At 35.8% G+C, this 16,763-nt stretch overlaps 1 protein-coding gene and 1 long non-coding RNA gene across 6 annotated transcripts in view; both read left to right on the top strand.

Annotated features, from left to right (window-relative positions):
• The window catches only part of LOC106088531 (rapamycin-insensitive companion of mTOR), a 163,112-nt gene that overhangs the window by 93,295 nt on the left and 53,054 nt on the right, over nucleotides 1–16,763 (top strand). The gene's annotated exons all lie outside the window — the stretch shown is intronic.
• LOC106088519 (uncharacterized) lies at nucleotides 8,987–9,953 on the top strand. The gene is made up of 2 exons (XR_001221464.2): nucleotides 8,987–9,218; nucleotides 9,460–9,953. It is a non-coding gene; the product is annotated as an uncharacterized LOC106088519 (long non-coding RNA).

Raw genomic sequence — 16,763 nt, 5'->3', positions numbered from 1 at the left:
CACATCCGAGAGCAACTTATTGGACAATCTAAAAAAATGCTTGAACCCGTCAGTAACGAATTGTATCAAAACTTCAGATGAGATTTTAGGAAAACTTCAAGAGATATTTAGCACAAACTTTGGCAGATATAAAGCCAAATACACTAGGACAATGGTGCAAGACCTTACGAACGAGGATGAACAGGAGGAAGAAATTATTAGGGAACATGAGAGAGCTCATAGAAACAGTTCCGAGAACAAAGTACAATTGCTGAAGAGATTCTACTTTCCCAAAATGAGTGCACAGAGAGGAAACCAGTCCTAACCGCTATTGACAAGTTCTCTAAATACGCCCAGGCGAAGGTTTTGCAATCGAGGGCTACTACGGATATAAAGGAACCATTAAGGGAAATACTTCTAGCATTCGGCATGCCCGAGATAGTGGTTATGGACAATGAAAGGTCATTTAATTCTTCGGCAATAGTATTCATGTTGGAAAACCAATATAATGTAAAAATCTTCAAAGTTCCCCCATACGCTAGCTACGTCAATGGACAAATAGAGAGGTTCCATTCGACACTGACCGAGATTATGAGGTGCATCAAGGCAGAGAATTCCCCTGATTCCTTCTCAGAGCTCCTTCATAAGTCTCTGTTTGAATATAATAATTCGATTCATTCTACCACTGCACGAAAACCAGTTGAGGCATTCTTTGGAAGACGTGTCTTCACTGCACCCCAAGAACTGGAGAGGGAAAAAATGGAGATAGTCGAAAAACTCAAACAGAAACAGGCGAGTGATATGAGGGTCCATAACAAGAATAGAACAAACCATAAGGATTATGAACCAGGAGATAAAGTTTTCGTGAAGGTTAACAAGAGGCTAGGAACAAAGCTGAGTAAAAGCTATGCCGAGGAAATTGTTAAAGAAAATAAAAATAGCACAATCACTACGGAGTCAGGTCGCATTGTTCATAAGAATAACATTAGAAACTAAAGTAAATTCCATCTTTCCAGATTTTTATCCCTTTTTGCAAAGGCTGAGGTGCAGATTCTAGATTACTCCAACTCACAGATTATTTCTATAAATACTGGTTATGCGAAACTTCAGACGGGATATTTGAAATTAATACATGTTATTGAGACAGAGGACTACCAGAATGTAATTAATACCCTGCAGCAACACCTACGTCAGAATATAAACCAATCCCATCCTCTTTATCCATACCTTCAACATGAACTTACCCAACTTCAGCGTCACCTAGATAGGATTAAGCCCAGAGTAAAGAGATCTCTTAATTTTATTGGATCTACTTGGAAATGGATCGCCGGAAATCCAGATCACGACGATTTCGAGATAATAGAGCAAAAAATTAACAATGTTTTGTCAAGCAATAATAGGCAGGTTGTAATAAATAATCTGTCTCTAAAAAAAATAGATGAACTCACAGAAAATACCAACAAAATTATAAAAATTGTAAAAACCAATGAAAATTTTATAACCATGCTCAAAATGAAAATTGACCTTTTAAAGGAAGAAATTGTTAATGTAAATTATGCCATTCACTGGGCAAAGTCCGGCATAATAAATTCATTTGTATTGTCGAACACTGAAGTGAATATTGCAAAAGAGCTTTTCGAGAAAGATTCAATTCCCTTTGTAAACATAGAAGAAATATTCGAATTCTCTGAAGTAAAAATTGCATCAAATGAAAAATCACTTATTTATATTGTCAATGTACCGACTACGAATTTAGATTCCTGCAGTAAACTCTTGATTAAACCCACTAAGAGTGGGGATCTTATTAATAAAATTGATTATAATGAAATACTAGTTTGTAAAAATGAATCCTATGGGATCCTTAAACCATGTAAATCTTTCAATAATCTGACTGTTTGTAATTTAAATAATGTCAAAAGAATAGAAAAAGAAAATTGTTTGTTAAATCTTTTAAAAAGCGTAGAAGCAAACTGTACTTTATTGAGACATAGCACCACCCCTACAGTAGAGGAAGTCTTGCCTGGGATGATTCTACTAAATCAATTCGATGGTACCATTCTCATCAACGACGAGCAGTACAATCTTACGGGAACCTTCATAATCAAGTTTCAAAACGCTTCCATAACAATTGACAACGAGACATACAACTATTTCCAAACAACGTATGCCGAACCATTACCTGCAATCCTACAACCTAGATCTCCTGGATCAAAAATAGAAGAAGTAACCACTTTGGAATTTGTAAAAAGGATCCATCTAAACAATACAAAAGCGATAGAACTGTTGAACATTAAAAACAAATGGAGTGCGGCCGTGCATTTACTCACAATAGCTGCAGCTCTCATTCTGGTATTGTTCTTGATAAGAAGAAAGCAGCGCCCATTGATTGAAACCGTTAATCTAGCACCTCCCAATCAACTATCAGTTCCGACATCGAATTCAACAAACTTTCCAAGAGACGTACCAAGATTATCTCAGATACCTTACTTCTAACGGTATTACGATCGAGGACGCTCGTAACTAAGAGGGGAGGTGTTAACATCAAAGATGTTTGCTGGGATGTCAGCCAAACAAAAAATTCTTTATATTGGATTTCGATACCAAAAAATTGCTGATTCTATTGATTAATTCATTGACCGCTGTCAGTCAACATTGTCCGCCTGCAACAACAAACAGTGAACCATCATGATTTGTAAGCAACAATATGAAATGGTAATGGTAATGAAATGTAAGCATTTCTACAGCTAACGCAAGGGTCAACAATCCGTATCCACCAGTACCGCAGGTCAACAGCAAACACAGCAAAGCGGGTAACCTGACACCTCATGACGACAACAATAACAAAATCGTCAATCAGCAAGAAACCAATAGCAGCACCAGCAACAGCACCAACCAACAGCAGCAGCGCCAACAGCAGCACCAACCAACTTCAACCTAAGTTTAAGATTTTTGATTCAGTTCTGTAAAAGCACTCAAATTAATAAAAACAGAAATTTAGTAACTGTTAACTTATACATGGAAATTTTAAGTCAATTAAAATTAAATTAAATTATGAAATTGTATAGTGGCAATTTTATTAATAATAATTTTCATTTAACTGATATGATTTGCCATTTCCGAAAACAAATCGTATTTCAAAGGAAAGCAAAACATACATACAATCAATTTAATACAAATCAAGCATGTACTCGCATGTAAGATTAGTACACAGAGAAAAATAATATTTCGCTGAAATTTATAAAGGGCAATAATACTTTCAGTGGGTCTATATATATTTTAAAATGTGCAACTTCAGGATTGGCGTATAAGGTGGGACAAAAATTACGCATCTAGTAAGCGCACGAAAAAAATTAAACGTTTGGGAAATTTTTACGGCAAACAAAATTCTTTTATCACAAAGTTTTGCTTTTATTGTAACCATGTAACGTTGCGCTTCAACATATCAACGTTAGCCATAAATGTAGTATTATTGAACGTAACTAACTTCGCGCCGAGGTTAGCATGTTCGCCTATGACGCTGAACGCCTGGGTTCGAATCCTAGCGAAATCATCGGTAAAAATTTTCAGCGGTGGTTTTCCCCTCCTAATGCTGGCATCATTTATGAGGTACTTTGCCATGTAAAGCTTCTCTCCAAGAAATGTCGCACTTCGGCACGCTGTTCGAACTCGGCTGTAAAAAGCAGGCCCCTTATCATTGAGCTTAAACTTGAATCGGACTACACTCATTGATATGTGAGAAATTTGCCCCTGTTCCTTAGTGGAATGTTCATGGGCAAAATTTGCAACTAACTTTATTTATTGTAAACACTTAAGCGGTTTCGTCTACGGTAAAAGGACCTTCCTTTTGTAGTAAAACCAAAAACTTCTTAATTGAAAAAGTACCTCGATAGCCGCAAACGATTATTAGTGTACCGGACCAATAAATATTCTTTGTGTCTCTCCTACCAGAATGAAAGGGTAAGTATTTGAGCGTATGGACTAGTCGTTGGTAAAAATACGCACTCTTTTGTACATTTCTTTGTATGTACACAAGAAAATAATCCCAAGCAGACCCGTTGGCTTGCAAATAATTGCAATTGTGTGCTCGTCACTGGTGTAGACACATTTTCATCCACAGCATTTTTTCCTTTTGTATTTTGACTGAGTAAAGAGCAGTCAGTATATTAAGCATCTCGGACGAGTGCGGATGGTAAACTCAGGAAATGTAAATTTTTAAATAATAACAAAAAACCATTAGAGCAACACACAAATGGCTGCCAGGTACAAGAAAACACTACAAGAATTGCTAAGGCACTTACCTTGTTTGGTAATATTTACGCGATAAATAAATATGCATCACAAAGTAGTTTAATTTAAATGTGCGAAAACAACAACAAAAATTTTTTTTTGCTTTATTTATAGCATAAGGAATACAGTAGATCATAATACAAAACCACAATGGGTTGTGTGAAAGGGAAGGCTTTTAATATATTTGTGTATCATAAAATCAAAATAAATCCAAATATATACTCTGAAAGAGTTTGAATTGCCAACAGAGATTTGCTTATAATTTGAGTTTGAATTATGTTAAAATAATAAATTGAGCTTGGCATCCTTTTCAATATACGCAATCTATTTTAAACGTTTGACTTTAAATTTATTTCGAAATAAAGAAAAACTAGTTGAAACCCCGAATAACATGTTTTATATATACCAAAAGTAGAGGTATTGTCAGTAAAAAAACTTTATATTTGTCACAAATTCTTTCAATAATTTATCACAAAAACAAGTACTCTTATCGTAAACAAAATCCAACATGTTTCAGAAAAAAGTTTTCTTGGTTTCGTATCGTTTATGTCAAACGAATTATTTTTTGCGTGCACCTACGCCTTTTGTCTTAAGTTGGTCTCCATATCTACCGCTTATGAACCCAATTACTCCTATATGAATTTATTCAATTTACTCCTATCAGGCTAAAGATTCACCTGCCTCGGCTGTCAGTTTATGCATTTCGCCTTATGCAAGTTTATATTGGTTGCACAAAAAGTAATTGCGGATTTTTTAAAAGAAAGTAAATGCATTTTTAATAAAACTTAGAATGAACTTATATTATTATATAATTTTTTTTTTACACTTTTTTTCTAAAGCAAGCTAAAAGTAGAAGCTGATGACAGAAGAAAGAATGCAATTACAGAGTCACAAGCTGTGAAAAAATTTGTCAACGCCGACTATATGAAAAATCCGCAATTACTTTTTGGGAAACCCAATGTTACCTTTCTTTCTGCTTATCGATCAGCCTAAGAGTCAGTCCGACACGGCTGGATTCCGGTAGAGAGTTTAACTTGGGATCTTTTATGTCCTCATTCACTGTGAAGCCCATAGGTCTATTAGTAGCATATAGGAGTGACAAGAACCAAGGTGTCAGACCCTGTTCAGTAAAATTAAGTAGTCCTTAGAGCGGCTATCCTATGTACCAAAAACAGTTTTTTAGCTTTGTACCTGCTCCTACAGAGATTTACAAAATACCTCGCTTTCTTAAAGAAATTTTCTTTAGTATGCTTCCATCTTGATCCTTTCACCTGTTGAGTAAAGGTCCTCAGATGTTCCCGATTAACTGAGTCGTACTGAGTCTGGGCTGTACATGCTAAGCTGGAAATAAGTTGTGCTTCTGCACTGATAGAAAAAAGCCTTTGCAAAGTCATGCAACAACGGTTTCACTATCATGAACAGGCGTTGTTCAAAATATTATCAACATGGTTGATTTTGTTAATGTGCGTTGTTCAATTTATGTTTGTATGGAAAGGCCGGCCAAAAATGCGTAAAAACCGCAATTTATTATCCGATTTCGATAAAATTTGAAAACATTTGTTTTACTGTGCATACATGATGTCCGAACCAAAAAGGGTCAAATTCGGACTATATTAGAAGGTAGCTGTCATATAGACCGATCTGCCGATTTTGAGTTTTTAGCCCATATTTGCCGCATTTGCTACCCGATGTCGCTGAAATTTGGAACGGTGAGTTGCAGGAGACTCCTCAATAACTGAATTGAAGATGGTTCATGTCGGACCATATTTAGATATATTGTAGCTCCCATATAAACCTATCTCCTGATTTGACCCTGACGGACGGGCAGGCGCAATTTTTTATACGATTTGGCTGCATTTTTGTACATGGAATTTTGTTATGACCTCTAACATGCATGGGAATTATAATATAAACCAATCTGCAAATTTAATTTCTTAAGTGGTCCAGCCAAAACATCCCAATACAGAAGTATTTTACCGACCATGGCAAGATAGGGCTCAAGTAAAATTTACTAAGAGTGAAAGAAAGCGGAGCGGAGCGTGCTCGGTTCAGCTGGTTCCGCATAAATCAAACAATGCCACATAAGTAATACTGCAGACAAAATCGAAAACTTCCAAGAAGGGATAGAGGCATCTTCTCTATTGCAGCAGCTTCTGGGAGCCCAAGATGTCAACTCGGAAGATCGGTTTATATGGCACCTATATCAGGTTATCTACCAAATTGAAGCTTCCAGGGTCTCAAGAAGTCAAATCGGGAGATCGGTTTATAGGGGAGCTATATCAGGTTATAGAGCGAATTGGACTGTACTTAGCACTGTTGTTGGAAGTCACAGCAGAACATTACATGCAAAATTTCAGCCAAATCGGACAAAAAATGCGTCTTCCAGGAGCTCAAGAATTAAAATCGGGAGATCGGTTTATATGGGGCTATATCCAAATCTGAAGCGATATGGTCCATTTGCAATCCTCAACGACGTACATCAATATTAGCTATTAAGATAAATAAATTTCAATCGGCTAGCTTTACGCGTCCGACCGTTAACGTGATTGTGATAGACGGACGGACGGGCAGGGCTAGATTGACTCAGAACGGCGAAACGATCAAGTATATATATATATACTTTATGGGGTCTTAGACGAATATTTGGATGCGTTACAAACGGAATGACTAGATTACTATATCCCCATCCTATGGTAGAGGGTTTAAAAAACCACGGAGTATATCTATGCAGCTCAACAAAACTTGATGTCTTATTCCTTTGCTTGCTTTGGCTTCATATGGCACTCATCTGAGTGGTGTTCATTGGCAAACAAAGTACAATGTCTGTCGACCAAATTGAAAATCACATCCACTGGACAATTACTTAATCGTTCGGGTATCTCTCACTCTATTGTATTTGTGCGTATGTTTCTACCTATCTTTGTTTTCATGTGGCATGCGATACAGACAATTGCTTTGGCCAAAGTGGCTATTGAGTGCCAAATTTCGGGTCTCTGCTTCGCAAGTGAATAAAGTTTTTAATGGCTGCAATTTTTTTTCCTTTTCGCGAAACTTCCAAACAATGCCGCCAAGATTAAAGTCTCCTAGCACACATACAGCTTGAGACTCTTCCATTGATAATAAAACAAATTCAATATTAAACATATGTCGTTGTTGATATAGCTCATAACTACTGTGAGGTGGAATATAGCTCAGACTGAATACTTTTTTCTCTAATTCCAAATGTTGAATCTGACGTGGTTAAGGGTGCAAAAGGAAATAAAACGCAAACAATTAACAAATTTATGAATATTTTTAATTTTGCTTCCTGACACGTCACTTATATTTTTTCGAATGAATCCAATTTTTCTGTACAATGAAAAGAAATGAAAAGGACAATTCAATGCCTACTCATCTAACATATTTTTTAAAACTCAAGAGTGTTATATAAACTAACAAAGAAAATGAAAACTTAAACTGCTTTGTAAAAAATAAATAATTTAAACGATTGAGAAGAATAAATGTGGAAACACCACAAATCAATGGCTAAGAGAACACCGTCTCCTCTCGTAACGATTTCGCTTAGAAAACGATCATGTCTATATACCACATACAACGAATCGAACAGTTCAGATGATAAGAAATGTGATGTGAACAAAGTTTCAACCATGACAATAACATTAAAATCATAATGGTATGCAGCGAGACGTACGTCATTTTTGTACGTTATCCGCCAGCATTGTGGTAATAAACTGAAAATGTGGTAGTTATTGTCAGATACTCCGTGCCACTATGAAGTACCAGGAGTTATTGTGCAAATTAAGTCATATCGGACAGAAATTGGACCCTCTAGAAGCTTAAATTAATCGGTAAGTATTAAACATAACAGATATAGATTTAGTTCAATTTTTGAATTTTTATTCTAGACAGGGATAATTGAAACATCCATAATTTTTGCTGTCCCCTTCATATGAACCGATCGAGACCTTGGCATGGATTTTGGAAGTCATTGCTGAAGACAGTGTGCAAAATTTCTTAAGGATATACAAGCATTTTAAGTTATACTATGCAACAGAATTAATTTTTTAGAGTTACGAGAAAAACAATACGGTTTACATGGAGGTAAATAAAAATGACCTATAATTAATCAAATTGTTGATTATGTATGTTTCAACCTGTGCCAATTTGATCCATGTGCAATCCCAACCATTCTACATTAATAAGAACTATTTGTGGAAAAATCCAAACACCTTGTTTACTTGTTCGAAATTTATGGGGATTTCAAAAGACAATCGGATGGAATTTGCTAGAACAACTAAAAATATGATGGTGATCAACAACATATATTTTTTAGAGTCATGGCCCAAATGTCTAGGCGTTATTAACGTAATGAAGAGATCAGAATGCATTCCATCCTATGGTGGAAGGTATAATTAAAAATGCTTGTATTTTTACAACCTTTACCATGGGGATTTGACTTCTTTTATGTAATTTTTAATTTTCCCTATGATTTAAAAAAAAAAATGTATGTTTAGTTCATAGTTTAACTTAAAATGTTTGTGTATCCTTAGAATAACATTAAACTATTTGTACAACATTTATAAACGTTATATTAAGGGATTTTTATTACCTTAGTTTGTTAAATCTAGTTCCAATTCCAAGTTCTTCTCCAAGTGTACCCGTAACCATAGAAAGCAATTTTCATTTTTCAAAACAATCCATAATAAAGGGGTAGAAAATATTCATTTGGCTTTCAATAGATTAACACTTAATTTTAATTAAAAAATCAGACAGACTTTGATGCACCACCATCATCATCATCGCCACCACCATCCATAGTCGTTGCCCGTCGTCAGCAATACAAATCGATGAATGTTGTTGGCTGGCTATAATTTTTCGGAATTATAAAAATACCACCAACCAAATGAAATACCCCGGACAGGTCATTTGCAATAGCAGGAGAAAGAGTTGAGGTACATATAACATCAATTTAACTCATACCCCTTAAATTACGCACGATATGTATGTACAATTTGAGACATGGTTGCCTCAACCAAAAGGGAATTGATATGAATGGTGGTGATGGTCTGGGCTCGGAAACCAGTGCCCAAGCAGGAGCCATTCAAATCATTATCATCCTTTGCATCACATCGTTGTTGTACACCAAATATACTTAATGGAATTACTTTTTTTTTGTTTTCATTTGCATTTCAGTTGTGTATAAAATGCGCAGGCATATTTTCATTCATTCATGCTGAGATGTATGAGAGTACTATGAGATATACGTCCATTAATGAATGGGCAAGGTTTTCGGGTAAGGGATGTTTGCTTGCACATGCGTTTATGCAATGCTACACAACTAAGATGCAAACTTTGTATTGTGGATGGTCAGGTTTGTGTTTGTGTCTCGCAAATTGGGAGTAGTCGGAAAATTTTCTATACTGAAAACTAAAAAAAAAACTTATGACAAAAGACACTTTTCCCCAAAATACAAAATATTTTTGAAATTTTCTCTTGAGACAAAATTTCTTTGACTTTATTCTACAACGAAATTTCGAAGATAAAAAAATCCTAGATTTTTTCCAAGGGTATACGCAGTACAAAACGAGAAATAAAGATTTATTAATGAGGCCAAACTGTAACCTTTTATTGTTGTGTTTTGTTGCGTGCAAATAAATCTCTTCATTTTGCAAAACTGTTTAAAATCATTAGATATTGTACAATTATGCCGAAAATAAGTCTCCAACACTTGCAATGTCAACGTGTAACACCAAGGCAAAACCAAAATTTCGCTTAGGATATGTCAATGCATTTCTTATGGCTAAGAAAATTTCGCTAGTTTTGCGTGCCGGCTTTAAAGAAAATATTATGACATTTTCTAAAGACAAATTATGTAAGAAAGACATGATCATTAAGTTTTTTTGGTCTGAAGACAAAAATAATGAAAAATTTTCTGGAAATATAATACGAGGGCTGCTATATAAGTGTCTGACCTAATGACGAAAATGCAAATTTTTATCCACAAAAATGGTTTCGTTGTTTTTCAAAGTATCAACATGACTTTTACACATTTGCATACGCTCAAACCAATTGTCGAAGTACTTTTTGCACTACGATTGCGACACCTCTAAAACATGGATATTGAAGCTCACCAACTGCATCTTCTGGCTACAAAATTAATGAGAACGAACTCTTTATTCGCCCCAAAATGGGGTGCCAAGTCAGGCCGGATAACCCATCAATTCGATCATTTTGCCAGTCAAAAAGACGGTGGTTTGAGCCAATGTGTGAGAGCTCGCATTGTCATGCTAAACAAAGACTCGCCTTCGTTTGTTCGTTTTTGGAATTTTTCCTAAGACTAAAGATAAAAATTCGATTAAAATTTTCTCTTATGACAAAATTTGTAAAATTTTTTTTTTTAAGAAAATTGTTCTAATTTTTAAGAAATTTGTTCTTATTTTAAAGTAATTTGATCTACTTCTAAGAAATTCGTTTTAATTTCTAAGAAATTTGTTTTAACTTCTAAGAAATTTGTTCTATCTTCTGAGATATTTTTTTTAACTTCTAAGAAATGTGTTCTTATTTCTAAGAAATTTGTTCTTATTTCTAAGAAACTTGTTCTATTTGCTAGAAATTTCTTCTATTTCTGAGAGATTTTCTCCATGATCAATAAAATTATTATTTATTTATAAGAAATTTTCTTTATTTCATAAAAAAAATACTTTTTTTTCCGAAGGTAAAACTTGTAAGAAATTTTTTCTAAAGAAAACATTTCGAGGACTTTTTTGTCTGTTAGGGCGAAGATTTTTAAATTTTACAATTTTTGTTTGTTTCTCTTTTGAGACGAGCTCAATGATCGGGGATGGAAAATGGAAACGGAAAGCCAAAGATAGCAAAACACACCAACCACCCTCCACCATAGGATGGGGGTATACTAATTTCGTCATTCTGTTTGTAACACCTCGAAATATGCACCTATATATTTGCACAAATACTTTTGATTAGTATAAGCCGGTTGGGATTGTAAATGGGCCAAATCGGTCAACGTTTTGATATAGCTTCCATATAAACCAATCTTAGGTCTTGACTTCTTGAGCCTCTAGAGGGCGCAATTCTCGTCCGAATTGACTAAAATTTTGCATTAGGTGTTTTATTATGATTTCCAACAACTGCGCTAAGTATGGCGCAAATCGGTAAATAACCTGGTATAGCTGCCATATAAACCGATCTGGGATCTTGATTTCTTGAGCCTCTATAGGGCGCAATTCTCATCCGATTTGACACAAATTTTGTACAACCTTCAACATACGTGTCTAATATGGTCTGAATGGGTCCATAGCTTGAAACAGCTCCCATATAAACCGATCTCCCGATTTTGCTTTTTGAGCCCCTATAAGGCGCAATTCTTATCCGAATGGACTGAAATCTTACACAATGACTTCTGCAATGTTCATCATTCAATTAATTTATGGTCCAAATCAGACTATGTCTTGATAAAGCTGCACTAACATAACAGTTCTTACTCATTATTCTTTGTTTGCCTTAATAGATATCGCGCAAAGAACTCGACAAATGTGATCCATAGTGGAGGGTATATAAGATTCGGCCCGGCCGAACTTAGCACGATTTTACTTGTTTATATCTAAGAATTTTTTTTTATAAATTTTAAGAAATTTTTTTTAATATAAAAATAAATTACTAACATTTAAGACATGTTTTAACTGCTAAATTCAGACAAAAATATAAATTGTAAAAAAAAAAAATGTACAATTTGTCTCTAAATTAAAGACAAATTTGCCTTAAATTCCAGGTCAAATACCTCCCATTAGAAGCGGCTACATAAATGAAAATTTCTAGGAAAATTCCTCTTAAGGCAAATAAATTATAACTCTTTCAAAAGAAATTGTCTTTAAGTTATAAATAATAATAATAAAAATTTGTTAAAAATTTTCTAAATATTTTTATTTTTAAGAATTTTTCTATCAGTTTTAAGAAATTTTTTCTATTTTAACGAAATTTACACTAACACACTTTTTTTAAGTTTAAAGAGAAAATAAAAAAGTTTGCTGAAACTTTATTTAAACTATAACAAACTTTTCACAATGTTAGGAAAATTTTTATAATTTTCAAGAAAATTTCCTTAATTTTTAAGATATTTTTTCCCATTCCTAAGAAAGTTTATTTTAAGCAAAATTTCTAAGAAATTATCACGCCAGACCAAATCGTTATAAATTCTGCTAACAGGCCGATCGATTTTGAGATTATCGGATAAACTTAATGGTCTTCGCCAACCAAAACAGACCTGGCTCGATTGAACTTAACCAGGAGATTAGTAAGTTGGTCGGTGGACACAAAAAGAACATATAATTGAATGACCTCGCGTTCGATTTGCAAAGCCTTTAATGAACGGCATATATTGGATCCGAAACTTTGAGCAAGCCATTTTGGCTGTCAGTTTGTCGATCACCCGCTGAAATATTGTATAAGGCAAATGGCAGTGTTCTGAATAAGGCGAAGTCATAAAAAGCCAATCCTTCGAAACCGATTGGGCCAGATGTCACCATCTTGATTTTCATGCATCAACATAGATTCGGTTGGGTAAGAGTGGCAGTCCTTTACAGACTCACTTAGACAATTGTAATTCCATTGTGATACCACATTAGCGACAGACCAAGGCCTTTGGTGGGAATCGAACCCAAGACGCTCGCTCTGGTAATCCAAGCAGGCTACCAACTCGGCTACTGGGCGCCTGGTGAAATAGGATTAAAGTATTAAGCGGATAATCTCTATTTGCCAATTTTGACTCATGTAATACCCGGTCCGGTGGTACCTGTTCAAAACCCAGGGAGACCTGCAGAACAAAGACAGAGATATAGACATAGCCTTTTCCTATCTCTGATCTCAAAGACTCTACTCCATTTCCGTTTTATTTCGTTTTTATTTTCATAAGACCATAGAGCTTCGAAAATCTCTATATTGTAGCTTAAAAATTAAGGTGACATCGAATTCAAGTATTTAGCGGATACCCTCAAACTGCCCATTTTCACGCTGGCAATAGCCGCTATGTGGAGATTAATTGGATTGTATTTGTTCTCAAGGCAGGAAAATCTGCATACCAAGAACTTATATATATATAAATATATGTACCACAATTTCTTTTCTATACCCAGAACAAAGATTCTTGTGGCCCTACTTCTTCCCTGCTTGAATTCGTCCCTTCTTCCAGAAGTCCAGTAATTTGGATTGCGTAAAATATGGATATCCTCAATCTGCCCATCTCCACCTTGGCAAATTTTCGATTTGGCATTCCTATTTGTTATATCCTATCGATACCATTGATGGTGTGTCCCTCAGTTATATGAAAATATAAATTTTCATATCGCTATGATGGCCCTAGTAAACAACTCACAACTATCTTTATCTGTCTCCGCTGTTTGACCCATCACATATATAAAAAGTCTGTTTGAATGTTTTTGAAATAAAATCTAGCTGACCAAAATCACAAATCGATTACTCCATTGCTTTTGTTGAATATAATAACTGTTGGGTAATCCCTTATATCACATCACCAACATATTAAAGAGCACAGCATCATCGTTATAGTCATTGGCAACGTCATCATTTTCATCATCACCTAGGCTGTCTCATTGCCCTTACTGCATTTCTATATGAAAAATTTTTGTTTTGGTTTTTCGCCACCAACTCATCATCACCTACCTACATGGAGGATGATAAACATGTCTGAGATCGATCCAGATTGTAATGAGTAAGTGGTTGATTTTATTGTTACTTGTCGTCTGCTCAAATGATACCAAAGTCCGTGAATTTTATGGCAGGTTGTTGTTGGTTGGTTGATTATTTGTCTGGTACATTGATCATCATAGCCCATTGTCTGGGCCAGTCTATTAATTGCTTGATATCAATTTGTTTGAAATTGGCCATAACATTTTTATTATTGTACGGCTGCCTTATCCTTGGGATGTGGACAGTACAGTGTTTGAAGTAAATAGTCGTTTAGAGAAGAGGTTGCAATTGAATGACATGGTGGGATATTGGATACAGGACAAGTTTGATTGGCTATAAGGTGCCGAAGTCCAGGCTAAGATTGGTCCCTCCTTTATCTTTATTATGATCGTTTCGTTTTCCACATAAGAACTATAAAGACATGATGGAGGCAACGGGTCCTTTGGCTTGGGGGAAGGTTGTAGGGTTAGTTTTCTACCCCTTCCCCATAGGGAAAGGTAATATTTTACCCTTTCCCTTTGGGAAAAGTAATATTTTTGCAATTTCCCTTAAAAAAGGGCAATATTTTTACCCTTTACCTTAAGGAAGGGTAATATTTTTAAACTTTCCCTTAAAAAGGGTAATATTTTAACCCTTCCTTTTAATAATTAGTATTATATTTACCCTTTGCTTTGAAGAAGGGTAATTGTTTTACCCTTTCCCATAAGGAAGGGTAATATTTTTACTCTTTCTCTTAAAGAGGGGTAATATTTTTACCCTTTACTTTAAGAAAGGGCAATATTGTTACTCTTTCCTTTAAAAAAGGGTAATATTGTAATACCTTTCCACAACGGAACGGTATTTTTTACCTTTCCGTTGTGGAAAGGGTTTTTTACCTTTCCGTTGGGGAAAGGGTATTTTTTACCTTACTTTTCGTTCGGGAAAGCGTAGTTTTTTACCTTTCCGTTGGGAAAACGTTAGGTTTTTGTCGTCCCGTAAGAGAGAGGGTAGTTGTTTTTTAACTTTCCGTTGGGGAAAGGGTTTTTTACCTTTTCGTTGGGGAAAGGATGGTTTTTTACCTATCCGTTAGGGAAAGTGTAGATTGTTTACCTTTCCTTTATGGAAAGGCCAGTTTGTTCAACTTTTCCTTTAGGGCAAGACTAGTTTTTTTTTAGTTTTTACCTTTCCGCTGGGGAAAGGTTCCGTCGGGGAAAGCGGGGAAGTTTTTAACGTTTCCGTTGGAAAAGGGTAGATTTCCGCGTTTCGGTTGAAAAAAAGGTTAGTTTTTTTTATTTTCCTTTGGGGAAAGGGTAGTTTTTTTTACTTTTTCGTTGGGGAAAGTTTTTACATTTCTGTTCGGGAAAGGGTAGGTTTTTTACTTTTCCGTTGGGGAAAGGGTTGAATTTTGGCTTTCCGTTTGTGGAAAGGGAAGTTTTTACTTTCCATTGAGAAGAGGGTATTTTTTTACCTCTCCGTTGGGGAAAGGATGGGTTTTTTTACCTTTCCGTTGGGGTGAGGGGAGTTTTTTTAACTTTCCGTTGCGGAAAGGGTAGTATTTCACCTTTCCGTTAGGGAAAACGTAGTTTGTTTACCATTCCTTTGGGGAGATGTTAGTTTTTCATCTTTTCCTTGGGGGGAGGTTATTTTTGTAAATTTTTCTTTGGGGAAAGGGTAGTTTTTTACCTTACTTTTGGTTAAATGGTTGTTTTTTACATTTACTTTGGGGAAATAACAGTTTTTTGTATTATTGGATCAATGCTAGTATTGATGGACCAATGCTATTTCATGGAAAATATCGTCATCGTATGAACCACTAGCTGTATGTACATGGGTGAGGTTAGGATGAAAAGAGGGTGCCGATATTAATCCGTCCCATGCCACTATGGAAATACACCTAAACCAGTAACCGGCTTGTTATGCGCTCTAATTACTAAAAAGTAATCTTGAAACAGAAAATTGGAATCAGGAATTTCGTGCTGCTTACAAAATCCCTAATTGTTTTCCATACTACGCATTTTATTTAGTTTATGTCTGTTATTGTGTCCCCACCTAAGTGCCGAGGTCTGTTAGCCGCGAAAACCGGGCAATGAAATAGGAAATGATCGAACGTCTCATTATTTTCCCCGCTTGCCCTACACATGCTATCACTTGCCGCACCGATTTTGCATAAGTGTGCTTATAGTCCTTTGTGTCCTGTTATGATACCGAAAGCTTTACTGGCCTTCTGCTTGCTTATCTTCAGTAAAAGTCGCGTCTTGCCACAATCCGGTCCTCCCCATAGGATTTTCGTTGTCCTGCCGACCGTTTTTCTGTTCCACAGTGTTACATGCGCGTACGTCGCTCACGCTCTTAACACGGACTGCGTCGACCCGAAAAGCTTCGGGTTAACCAAGTTTGTTGACGGCAGTCCTCTGGCCTTCACTGTCAAATCGTCTGCTTTTTCATTCCCTCTTACACCGCTATGACGCGGCACCCAAACTATGCGGCCGTATGTACTTAATGTCGACTTTGGTAGAATTGGGTTAGGTTAGCAGAAGTCTACCTATTCGCAGATATTCGAAGCGTTCCCGCCGAATAATCTACCAGAGATTTTTATCAACCCATGACTAAGTTCCTCGTACTCGACCTCTTCGTCACAAGTATCCGATCCGAAGCCTCTTCCATCCCACACAGAATCTGTTCATATCCTCTATCTCTTCTCCTATCGTCTCAAGTGTCAAAGCTGCCTTATACATAATTATAGCTGCATTATACATAATCTACATGTCTATCGATCAGGTATCTAATAGTTTCCA

This window comes from Stomoxys calcitrans, chromosome 4, assembly GCF_963082655.1.
Source record: "Stomoxys calcitrans chromosome 4, idStoCalc2.1, whole genome shotgun sequence".
Classification (NCBI taxonomy): domain Eukaryota; kingdom Metazoa; phylum Arthropoda; class Insecta; order Diptera; family Muscidae; genus Stomoxys; species Stomoxys calcitrans.
Note: the sequence above shows the minus strand (reverse complement) of the source record. Positions and strands in the feature narration are given on the sequence as shown.